General features: G+C 41.8%; 1 protein-coding gene across 1 annotated transcript in view; it reads left to right on the plus strand.

Moving 5' to 3' along the window:
• Positions 1–12,674, plus strand: part of esama (endothelial cell adhesion molecule a) — a 60,171-nt gene that overhangs the window by 38,470 nt on the left and 9,027 nt on the right. The gene's annotated exons all lie outside the window — the stretch shown is intronic.

Raw genomic sequence — 12,674 nt, forward strand, 5'->3', positions numbered from 1 at the left:
AACACACAGGCTCTCAAAGTCAACACACACAACGCAAATAAAATGAGGGATGACTATGTTAAAATAGGAACATGGACTAAAGACAATATTATGCTGCAGTTGTTAGACACACAGGCACAACACATAAAAGCATGCAGAGTATATGAAATACATAAATCAGTCAGACACAGCTAAACAACAATAAAAGACATGCATGCAGGTAGATGAGGGTTGACCGGCAATTTTAAGACAGACAGACCGGTGACAACAGACAGATGGAGGGAAGTTCAACACAGACAGAGGAGCAGTTACATTCTAGTGCTGACAGAGCTGGGTACTAACATACATTGAGCTTTAAATGAACTGTCTGTTTGTAGTTCTCTAATGGTCACTGGGATGGAGTTCCATTGTAGTGCACCTTGTACTGAAAATGCAGAGTGACTGAAAGCACTTTTCCTGAGTGGGAGAATGCAATCCCCTCTTGCTGCACCTCTTGTGAGCCGATAGCCAGTTGTTCTTGTGATAACAAATTGTTTGAGCGGAGGAGAGGTCAAGCCATGTATAATCTCGTACATGACACAGACATTCACATATTTAATCATGTTCTCCCAACTAAACAAGTTATATTTTGTTAGTATAGGGCAATGATGAGAAAGAACAGATTTTGTATCAATGATTTTGAGTGTTCGTTTACACAATGACTGTAGTGGTTTCAGAGTAGTGGTGCTAGCCTGTGAGGTTGTTAAACAGTAAGTGATGTGAGAAACAACCATAGAAAGCATGTATGTCTTAGCTGCCTCTGTTGACGTGCAGTTTCATGTGAACCTGAAATTTGATAGATTAAATTTGACCCGGTTACAGACCTTTTTCACTTGAGATTTGAATGATAATTTGGAATCAAAAAGTACTCTGAGATACTTGTAGTCAGGTACAACCCGTAGCCTCTCCCCAGATACAAAGACATCCGGCTCTACACGACCAGTTTGTTTTGGTAAAAAACATACACACTGTTTTGGATAGGTTTAGTTGTAAACACCATGCAGTTACATGAACCATGAGTTAGTGAGTTAATTTGCAACTTGTCCCATTTTGCTACCATGCAAATAAATTACAGTGTCATCTGCATAACTCCTGTTCTCAGAAGTTTGGACCTGGAATTTGGCCTGTTGTTATTCCAGACCTACTTCCCACCCTCATTATGTATGCATGTCATCGGTTTCCATTACTTGAATAGTTGTGTAACAAAGGACCACATAGGTAATGCAGTTGCATTTCTTAGATACGAGCAAAGAATAATCAATAATTGTTTATGTTTGAAACAATGAGCTTACTTTAATCTTGCAGTTGATTCATAATGGTATAGGCCTTTTAACCATTATAAATTGTTTGCTGAAAACATTACTCTGCGTAAGTGAAGGTCAATGCGTCAGTATTCTAATGTGGGAGTAGTCAGCTAGCAGGGAGTGTGCTAAAGGCTGTTGGATGCTCAGAGTGGGCTACTTCCTGTCTGACCCCGACTGCGGGACTTCACTTTAACACTACCTACCAAGACAAACAGGCCAATCCCGGAATAACGCTCCATCACAGCGCTATCAGGACGCCCAGCTTTTTCCTCCCTGCCATCATCCACACAATGCAGAGGAAGTGTGTATGTGTGAGTGTGTGTAGCTGGGTGGGAGGCTGCCTTTGATATTTCTTTATGTTTTTGTAGATGATGTGAAGTTTTGCTTCTTCTTTATTTTTGCATAAAGACGTCCAGTCCCACTGCTAATCAACGAAAGCAGAGCAGTTTTTTGCTGTTAAATTAGAGCCGTGGCTGCGGGGACGACTTCCTTTTTTGTCTAAAGCTGGATTTGAATCGAGGTGCCATTGTGTCTGTCGCCTGATAAGACTGATCCTGTTGGATGGACGGGGTTGGCTTTTATGAGCCGTTCAATAAGAGCCTCAAGCTCTGTCAATTGACAGATTTCAGTAATTTCCTCTCTGCAGCAGTTCTCATGGCGTCTCGATCAGATGGAAGGCAGCTCCAATTAACCAAAGCGCTCTGTTCCTGTGCTCGGCTCAGCTGCTATCAGAAAGCTGCTCGCCACACTGGCACATGAGTCCTGCTGCATAAGAATATGGGAACAGAGATATGAAAATATATGTGGTGTTATTTGTTAAGCACAAAAAACATGCAGGAATGTGTCAGTGTTTCTCAGAACCAATGACTTTGTTTGTTACAGCAAACATCATTGTAATGTAATTATATTGTTAAACTATAAAGTGCTAATTTAACCGACGTGCATTTAAACATAAGTGAGTCATGTTAGAAACATTGACAGTGCAGCTCAACCACAGTCCTTCCTCTGTGTTCTTTGGGCTAAATGCTAACGGCAGGAAGCTAACATGCTCACAACTACAATGCTAACATGCTAATGTTTAGCATACCATGCTCACCATCTTAGCTTTGTATGTTAGCAGAGGTTTTCAAACTGTAAGGGAGGGATGTGAGGTGAAAGACAGGATGTTATTGTAGTCTGGTCTTCTCTATCATGGTCTGATAATGTAGCCTGCTCACCAACAATGTAAGCAGCAGCAGTGGCTGTGACACGCAGCTAATGGAAGCAATCCAGGCTCAGTGTCAGACTTTGAAACCCCCTGTGCTAGAGTCAGGGATCATCAAAGTCATGAGGATTCATCATGCTGGACCTTCTGGTGACGCCATGGAAGTCTGTACGAAGTTTCACGGCAATCCATCCAATAGTAGTTGTGATGGTTCAGAGTGGACCAAAGTGGGGACAGACCTGCTGGACATCACCAGCTCCATGTTGATGAAGGAAAGGAAAGCTGGGAATTGCAGGAGTGAGCTTCTATCCATTTTTCATTCGCCCAGCAGAGTTATTGTTATGAAACAAAATCATATCAGTCAGGAAACGTGAAAGAACAGACACGTCTGATTGTGATGCCAACTTCATCCTTGGCCAGTTTTTCCTCACTGACAACAACATGCTGATTATCTATTAAAGCCGACACAGCAGGCAAGTTTCCCTTTAAACTGGGTTAAACATGTATTCATTTGTGTGTGTGTGTGTGTGTGTGTGTGTGTGTGTGTGTGTGTGTGTGTGTGTGTGTGTGTGTGTGTGTGTGTGTGTGTGTGTGTGTGTGTGTGTGTGTAAAGATGGTGATGAAGATAAATATTGCACACAATATGCAGGGACAGCAGGACGGTAGACTCTTCTATACATTCTATACATGGATCACAGGATCAATCCAGGCAGTAAAGCTTTGTATGAAAGACACATTGCAGCTGTTGAGGGACAGCGTTGGAGGTGTGTGTGTGTGTGTGTGTGTGTGTGTGTGTGTGTGGAAACCATATACATAAAAATAAACTTGAACAAGCATGAACACGCACACAGACTTCTACAGCTACAAACACACACACACACACACACACACACATACACTCTGCTGACACTCCTGGCCCACACTATCTCTGTTCCCCCAATTAAGCAGACCCTTCTCTCTCTCCCTTTCTCTCTCTCTCTCTCTCTCTCTCTCTCTCTCTCTCTCTCTCTCTCTCTCTCTCTCTCTCTGTCTCATCCAGCTGAAGAGTAGCTCGTAGTTTTGCAGCTCGAGGACAGACGACACATTCTTCTCTCTAAGAGTCCCACTGCTGTGTCTCATCACTGTCTTTACACACACACACACACACACACACATATGATAATATGAAGATTGAATGAGTGGCATTACTGCTTATGTGGCATCCACTGATAATTGGAATTCCTTTTACCTTCGATTTTTTTCTGACATTAAAATGAATGAAATTGTATTCATTTCAAAAAGTGAATACATGTTTAACCCAGTTTAAAGGGAAACTTGCCTGCTGTGTTCTTATACTGGAAGAACTGCAATCGCAGTTATCAGATGATGAGCTCTGCCTTGTCTCTGGCCCTGAGCTTTCTCTGTGAACCAGAAGCTGTGTGTGTGTGTGTGTGTGTGTGTGTGTGTGTGTGTGTGTGTGTGTGTGTGTGTGTGTGTGTGTGTTTAGGTGTGTGAGTGCGTTTGTGAGGACCAAATGTGTTCATAACAATAGTGCGATTCAGGAAAACATCGAAAGTCGAACTCACTGTAATGGGATTACTTTTGCATTATTAGTTTGTGAGAAGTGAGTAGAGGATAGCTATTGTTTCATCAATATGGAATGCAGCTTTAGTGGGTTAATCCAGCCATGGTCTCTGTGCCAAAAACACCTTTACTTACTGGAGATTTTGACTAAAGACTGTTTTTATGTTTCAGTGTGTATTATCTCTTAAAGTTTGTCAGTATCAGACAGAAATATAAATATAGATATAAATGCTTGTGCCTAAAGTTGAATTTCAGGAACTTTCTATCTGAATGATTTTGAAGCAGATGTTTGTGTAGGAAGAATTCTTTTAAGGTGTGTTACCAAATGGATGAATTGACCACCTTTTTGAGGTGGATGTGTCTGCACTGCTGCTCTGTCTTATGTTATGGTTTAATGTGCCGGCTACAGCTGTGGCCAGAGGCATTATGTCTGTCTGCCGTCCCATTCTCGTGAACGCAGCATCTCAGGAGCTCCTGGAGGGAATTTCTTCAATTTTTTTGGGCACAAACGTCATCCAGGACTCAAGAATGAGCTGATTACATTTTGGTGGTCAAAGGTCAAAGGACACTGTGGCCTCACAGAACACGTATATTGACCATAACTCAAAAATTCATAAAACGATAAGGTGATGACTAGTTGTCAGAGTCGGTGAGGCGGTGCTTCTAGTTTGAATTGTATCTCTGGCCACTGCTTGTTGGCTAGTTTGCTCTTAATGTGTGCTATTAAATATTCACACTCACATTTCTACATGTTAGAGGTAAAGGCTGAACGTCAAAGCATCTTCTGCATGTAGCGTAGCTATGGATGTAGATGTGAATTATTAATTCAGTGCTACATATAAAAGAGTCCTGTGTTATTATGAATACCTAACTAATGCAGGACATCAAAGACATTCCAGTCCATGTAGAGTGGTTTGAAAGGTGTGCAGTAAAACAAGAGGGAGAGAAGTTCATCTGGACACTGGAAGGAATGGGAATCTTCCTTTGAACAGTACTAGGGGTGTGAACGGATACACGGACACATAGTGTGCTCTTAACACATCCCAACAACGTTTTGCAGTAATCAGTCATTCAGCAGGTTCATCATCACTCACGTTTCACCTGTGATCCGATATAGGTGAAACAAAGTCCAATGACTGTTAACGGAGGGCCTCACATTGTTTAGACCATCACATTATACTCAACGTTTCTTCTGCTTTTCAAACTCCTGACTCCCCCCTCCCTTCCCTACTCTTCCTCTCCAGATGCTCCACACCCTACCTTCTCCTTCAATCGCTCCCTACTTGTATCTAAGAAAGGTTGTGCTCCCCCGCCTCCTACAAATAATTACAAAACCGTTAACAAAATATTAAATGTGAATAAAGTATGTTCACTCCACCGCTATTACCACTATTACAGCTACACTTAGCTTACACCTACATTATTATTTGATTAATTCCTATGTATGGTTCAAACATTTTTGAGAATGTGAAACATTATTTATTCATGAGTCTGTGTCAGTGTCCCCACATTACATGTAGTTGTACATACAGTACCAGTAACTACGTGTCATTTTTGCCAAGACAACTGCACATTTTACCACTTGCAACCCTCCCAAGGAAGAAAGTAGAGCCGCAGCTTATTGGCAAGAAAACAAGTAGTGTGAGAGTAGATGAAGCCTTTCCCTCTGCCTGAACGCTTCTGGAACACCTCAGGATTGTCAGCGTTTGGCACACACATGAAGCTGCTCTGTGCAGACATTCATCTACAGTAACTCACTAATATTTTCTCCCACTTTGATGATCTGGTGAAACTGGGATAAACCGTCCCACGAGTAGTTTATCTCCATGAGAGAGAAGGCATGACGTCTCCACCCAGCCTCCAGAGAGAGGACTCAGTTGTCCTCCATGGGGACATGTTTGCAACAACGCTGCTAATCATCCAGATTATATCGTCTCTTCCTCGTCTCTGTCTTTTATCGTTCTCATTCTCATCCGTTCATCTTTAATCAGGCTGTTCTGTTTTTTTTTTCAAGATTATGAACCAATGTATTTGAAATTAGGGTGTAGGAAAAAGAAACGTCACTACAACTTACATATGACCTTCTCATTTTCCCTCTCCTTGCCCCCCTCACTGACTTCAGCAGTTTACTCAAAGGGGCTGATAACACCCTCGGAGGAAGCGACCGAGCCACTCCACCCATCTTCTCAGCATTAAAGATGCTGGTTGAAGTCAAACCCCATCAAAGCCTGCTGGGCTACTGCTTTATCCTGTAGAAGTAAACAGGCTCAATCTGATGTGTTTCCTGCAATTAGGAGATTTGCACATACAGAAGCACACACACACAGCAAACTTTTCATCAAGGGAAAAGACCCGGCTCTGTTCTGCCTCCATGGTGCTCGCAGAACGCCAACCAACTCATGTGTACAATATACACTTGGCTCTGAGGTTCATACTCTCACCCGAGGCCATAGATCTCATCAACACTGATGTGTTGCCTCGAGTGCTGTCCATACATTTCACTGCATTTAGAGTCCTTTACTGCATTATAACTAGACACAACTTTGAGCTGAATTCAACACATACTCATACATATAACATGTGTGCCAGTTTTTCCAAAGAAAGTGCTAGATTTGACTGTCACTGTTAATAGCACTGAAACAGCCTGATTGTGTCTTTACCAGCCAATCTCATAGTTTTGCTACCAGGAGATATGATGTAACAGTGTGTGTGTGTAATATCCTGGCTTTTTATACTGAATTATTTTGGATACATTATTCCCAAAAGCTTTTATACATTTTTTCATACTGGATATGTACATACCGACAGTCTATACAGCATTTAAACTGGAGGCCAAATTAGATTATAACTAACTCGCTTATCTCTTACACTCTTTTAAACCAACAGTTTGACTTTAAGCCAGTGCAGTCAGGAAAGAAGTAACATGGCATATCGAGTAACCGTTACTAGAGAGAGTTATGGGGCATAAAGAAGCAAGCGAGGGAGTCCGCTAAGGGATGGTGGAGGACTTTCACTCAGGAGACAGCTGTTCGTGTCTTGTGGGAAACTGTTGAACAGCAGTATTAACAACTCTGTTAAATATGCAGCTATGCTGCTGCGAATGACATGACGAGTCAACCCCCGGTTGTCACAGTAACACAACACGCTTTTTTCAGGAGCTAGCAGTCAGAGAAATAGAAGGATTTGAAACGATGAAGAGAGCTGTATCTCAGCACTCAACACAGTCGGTGGGCAAAGCATACGTGTACATATATGCATATTATATTGGGGGTTGGGTGCATGCTCAGGGTGCCATGACAACATATTTAGTTTGAATAGGTGCTGTGGTTTAACAGAAATGTGGAAAGCATTGCTCGAAGCATACGATGATGTTTCCAAATACACCCTTCCCTGTTGTACATAATGTCCTATTACAAGTGCACATTCACCTATAGAAGCCACCATGATACACCTTGTTAAACCAGACTTAGTGAGACTGCCCCATCACCTCCAGAGAGAGACCCATCCAGACCTCATTACTCCCTCCATTCTCTCCACACTGAGTGAACTGCCTCCCATCTGCTCTGCCATCAGTCACCATGGAATATTTAAAGCCAATCGTCATGAAGCCTCCAGAGTGGATTTTAGAGCTGCCACGCCGGGAAAGATTAAGCCTCACTGACCGAACTAAGAGTGAATGTTATGAGTGTGACTTGCGTGGCCTTGTTCAGTTCTCTATTTATGCCTCCATTTCTCATCTTTCCACACATTGATTCATCTCTTCCTCTTATCGGAGAGGAGGGATTTCTGTCAGGAAAGCTTCTTAAAACAGCACTTGGCAAGATTTTTATGGGGGGAAATGCACCCGTCTGAACAGGCTAAATCATGAAGAGCAGCCCATCTATACTAATGAGGAGCTGAACATTTGGCCCATCGTGGTGTCTGGGTGATCCCTGCTGGGAAGCCTTGTATGCAAACTACAGGTCACTAATTGAACACTTAGAACAAAGTCCTACATTTCTCTTGTCCACAATAGTAGGTAAGCAACACCTGAACCTCTGAAGTCCTTCTGGTCCCACAAAGAAAGGATTTGCTTTCTTGCCAATAGTTAGTCAAGCATATTGATACCATTCTATGGCCAGGAGACAGTTAGCTTAGCATAAAGACAGAGAGCAAGGCACATAAATACCACAACTTTTCTTTTGTACACTTTGGTTTTTGCATGTATTAAATTAGCAATATGTCACATGTCAGTGAGCTTTAGAGTGATGGTAGGTGGTTGCATTAGGTCAGAGCAGGTGACGTAGTATATCGAGCGGCCGTTATTGGAGGTTTTGTGCTTTCACAGACAGGATAACAAGTGAGAAAGTCTTTTGACGGCTGTTGGGATGGGTGGTGGATGAGTCAAACAAATAAACACATCACTTGTAACTTAACGTTGTTAAGCTTGTTACGTAAGAAAGTCTGCTTAGGGTGGTTATTGTTTACTGACACTATTTAAGTTGTTACAGTTGTTACGTTATATTGTTACCTAATTTTAACTCAAACCATGATATTCTTTCGAACCCTAACCAAGTAGATTTGTTGCCTAAAGCTAACCAATCGTTTCACAGCGTTAACCATGTGTCATTGTGTCATTGTGTGACTCAAGGCTGATATGAAAGCTATTTATGAAGTCTTTTTTGGTGGTTTCAGAAACGTGGACGTTCAACATATCCCGTGGTTTGTTTCTGCTGTAGGTGTTCTGCATACAGTGATTGGGATGTGATTTCTTTGTTTCTACATGTGCCATTCCAACTGAAACATGGATGCTCTGATGAAGGTCCTTTAGACCGAAAGCTAAACATCCAGTGTTCTTTGCATGGATTTAAGTTTGCGGATATCTATTCTATTAGTTGGGCGACTGAGTTGAATAGGTGTTTCCCAAAATGCATTGCGTTTATTGTAACGACACCAGTCCAGACATACAAACCCTACTCGCTGTTGCTTTAAGAATACAAGTCATTGTGGTGTGTTGTCTTTCATAGCATCGTCTTTGTCCCAGAGACTTATTCTGCAGTACGCCCAGTCTTCTTACAGCAGCCTCTCAGTGGAGTCTGTTACCGGCTTACTGCAATCATCAGAGAGCTGCTCCACGATGACTCATTGCGTTTATGTTTAAGCCTCTTTCTGTCATCTTTACATGTCCACTGATCCAGCCATCCATCCATCAGTCAGCACCTCTCCAGACAAGAGGTCTGCTTCTCACTGCCACAGCAAATCTTCTTAGGGTCTTAAGAGACATTGACACAATGAATCTCGTCTCTGTCTCTTGTCCTTCATCTCTCCTCCTTTTCAGTACCTTTCTTTCTTCCACTGTTCACCTTTTTTTCCATCCATCTCCTTCCTCACCTCTGTTTATATCATGACTTCATTTGTGTGACTCTTTATTAGAAACAATGTTCCCAAAGCAGAATAGCCTACACATTGTCTTTATCTCCATCTGTCTCCACAGTGACGGAGAAACCGATACCTACACCTACTCTCTGTGCAGATCTCTTTACATGGTGCACTGTTGTCTTTCTAGTTTCAGCTGTGCTGAGAAAACACAGGAGGTGTTCATTAGAAATAATATTCATTTAGGATTAAATCTTACAGCTGGATTTTTCTTAAAACCAGGAAAAAAAACAGATATACTCTTATTTCCAAAGCAAATCAACTTGAGCCATTTTATAAGGATGTATATGCACATTTGTTAAAGCAGTTGTATTTTTAACTAACAATGTGAAACCCTCTGGTAGTAATAAACCTAGAAAGACCAAGAAGGGCACTCCACCAAGGCCAATCCGTTCCAAAGTTTGACAGATTCGTCCTTGGCTAGTGATACACCAAGCTTCATTAAATATTGAGTCCGTAGTCTTTCCATCATCCTGCTGACAGACAAACAAACCAAACTGAAAACATAATTATCACCTGAATCTGCAGCTCCTTCTCGGCTTTATGGAGCTTTATAGCTTCAACTGCTTTGGTTCACTCCCAGCGCTCTCATAGCGTAGCAGTAGGCAGTTGCTTTCTGGGTGAAAGACATATAAAGCTACTGTACACTACCCGCTCAGCAGCAAACAGCAGACAGAAACAGTTACAAACTAGCTGGTGAACATAATGGAGCAGTTAACAGCTACAGAGACAGGTATTTCTTCTCTGGAGACCAAAAACAGAGCTAAAAGAAAGGGAATGTTGGACTTACATTCATCAGGTGAACAGAAAACACCACTCCAAATGAATGTCAACCTTTGTCCATAACTGCTGAATGTAAAAATGATCAAGTTCATCCTATCAGGTTGTTGCCGCCAGTTGGACAATAGGAAAAGAAATCCCTAAAAACATGGTATTGTTCTGTTACAGGAGCGGTATATAAAAGACAGATCACACCACATCAATCTGCTCTGAGAACAACAACTGAGTCATGTTCCTGGTATGTGTACTCATACCTGCCCAATAAAGCTGATAAAGTGATCCCACTTGGCAGCAAGCCTGAGGCAAAACTGAGGACTTCAATACCCAGAAGTCATGCACCATGCCATGAGTAGACCAAGAGTCTTCTCTGTAGTGTCTAGCTGGTGCAGATGTAGTGGAGCGGTTCAGACAGAACACTGCTTCACACTTAACGAACAACGGCACCAATTAATAGGAATATTAATATCTAGCTCTATTCCCTGTTGCAGAACAGTGAAGAGCGATGATACTTTTTGCATAGCATTCACACAAAGGTCATGTCAGTCACACTGGTTAGCACACACAGAAATCCCATCCATTCTGTAAAACGTGCATACCTGCCACGTGTCCTCAATGCATGACTTGTGGTGAACCCTGTGAGACGGATCAGACCGGACTCTACACCTTCACTCAGTGTTGGAACCGTTCACAGAGTTCTGGAAGCAAAGAGAAATCCTGCCTGGAGGAGAGGTGGACGGGTCAGAGCTGTGAGAGATAAAGAGAAGACCAGGGGGAGGCTATGTGAGGGCAGGGTGATGGAGAAGTGTGTGTGTGTGTGTGTGTGTGTGTGTGTGTGTGTGTGTGTGTGTGTGTGTGTGTGTGTGTGTGTGTGTGTGTGTGTGTGTGTGTGTGTGTGTGTGTGTGTGTGTCACAGAGAAGTTAGGTCTGAAGAAAGCTTTCTGTTTCTAACAACATGATCCAAAGTCAAAATCATCCTTCACCCAAAAAGGGAATTACAATGTCAAACATGAATTAGCTGAAGTAAAAAATGAATTAATTGGATGAATTAATAAATGAAGCACAGTGAGAATTAACAAAAGAAAACGGTCTCAGTGTCCCAGTAACAGTGTGCATGAATGGATGTCGCTTATTTGCCCGTGCACATCAAACCACAATAAATAATCCAAAACTGGACATTGCTTATAAAATGACTGTGATGTGTTTTGGCTCTCTGCTGCCCCTCTCTGGCCATACATGCACACTACATTTGACTTACAATCGGACGCTGCGTACTTCATATCAGGCTGCTCCAGATGAACTACTCTCACTTTTGCTTAACAGCCTCAGGAGGAATCTTGTTCTTTGTGTTTCATTTGGCTCTTAATTTGACCTTGAGAAACTAAATTCACTAGATATTCAAGCTATTAGAGATTCACTGCAATAATGAGATCAATCCAAGTAAAAGTAATTACTACATTAACACCATTATTGAGGTCATTTCCACTGGGCCTGTAGTTAATTAAAGGAATACAAAGGTGAAATATTTTTCACATTGTTAAAAAAAAGCTTTTTTCTCTGCACTGTTGTGGAATTATTTTTTTATTTGCTCTCATTTCAACGTCACATATGAACGTCACATTAATTCCCACATAATTCCCTGAGATCAGGTCTCCTAGAGATGGAACATGGAGAGCTCTGTGCTCATGCAGCTAGAAACTGAGCGCGGGTCAGTTGTTGTTCTGGACTGTGTTTCTGCTGGACCGAAGATGTGTGTTGTAGAATCTGCAGACTTCACTTCCACCAGTGCTCACCTGCTCACCTGCATGGATATTCTCCCAACGTTAGTTGTAGGAACATTTGTAATGATTTGATGACGAATAGGCTTGTTTTCATATTTTCCTTCTTAAGACACAATGACGCTTTTTCCTCAGCATATTTGACTCTATTTCTGATATTCTTACTGCACTTTCCTCATGACTTATGACATTCAGTGCTTAGAAAACATGATGCTGTTAAAAAGAACAATCTGCATCGTCTGTTACGTATATACTCCAGGATTATGTTTCTTTGTGACGCACCACACATACGTTTCTAATTAAAGTCCCTGTAATTCCAAATGTGGGACTTTCACCCAGGAGACTGCTGTTCGTGTGAAACCAAAAGTAACGCACATAATTAAACCCAAACCATGATCTTTTATTAACCCTAACAAAGTAGTTTTGTTGCCTAAACCTAAACGTAATTGAGAATGCAGTTTGGAAATGCCAAATGCGCATCAAAAGCACCACAAGTGGTTAAAACACTATACCAGCGCATGTATCTAGAAGTGTTGAAATGAAACATATTAATGGTTCAGAAACGTTGAGCTTCAACGTGTCCACAGTGTGCAGAAACGTACAAGGCCAACGTTG

This window comes from Pholis gunnellus (genome assembly GCF_910591455.1).
Source record: "Pholis gunnellus genome assembly, chromosome: 13".
NCBI lineage: Eukaryota > Metazoa > Chordata > Actinopteri > Perciformes > Pholidae > Pholis > Pholis gunnellus.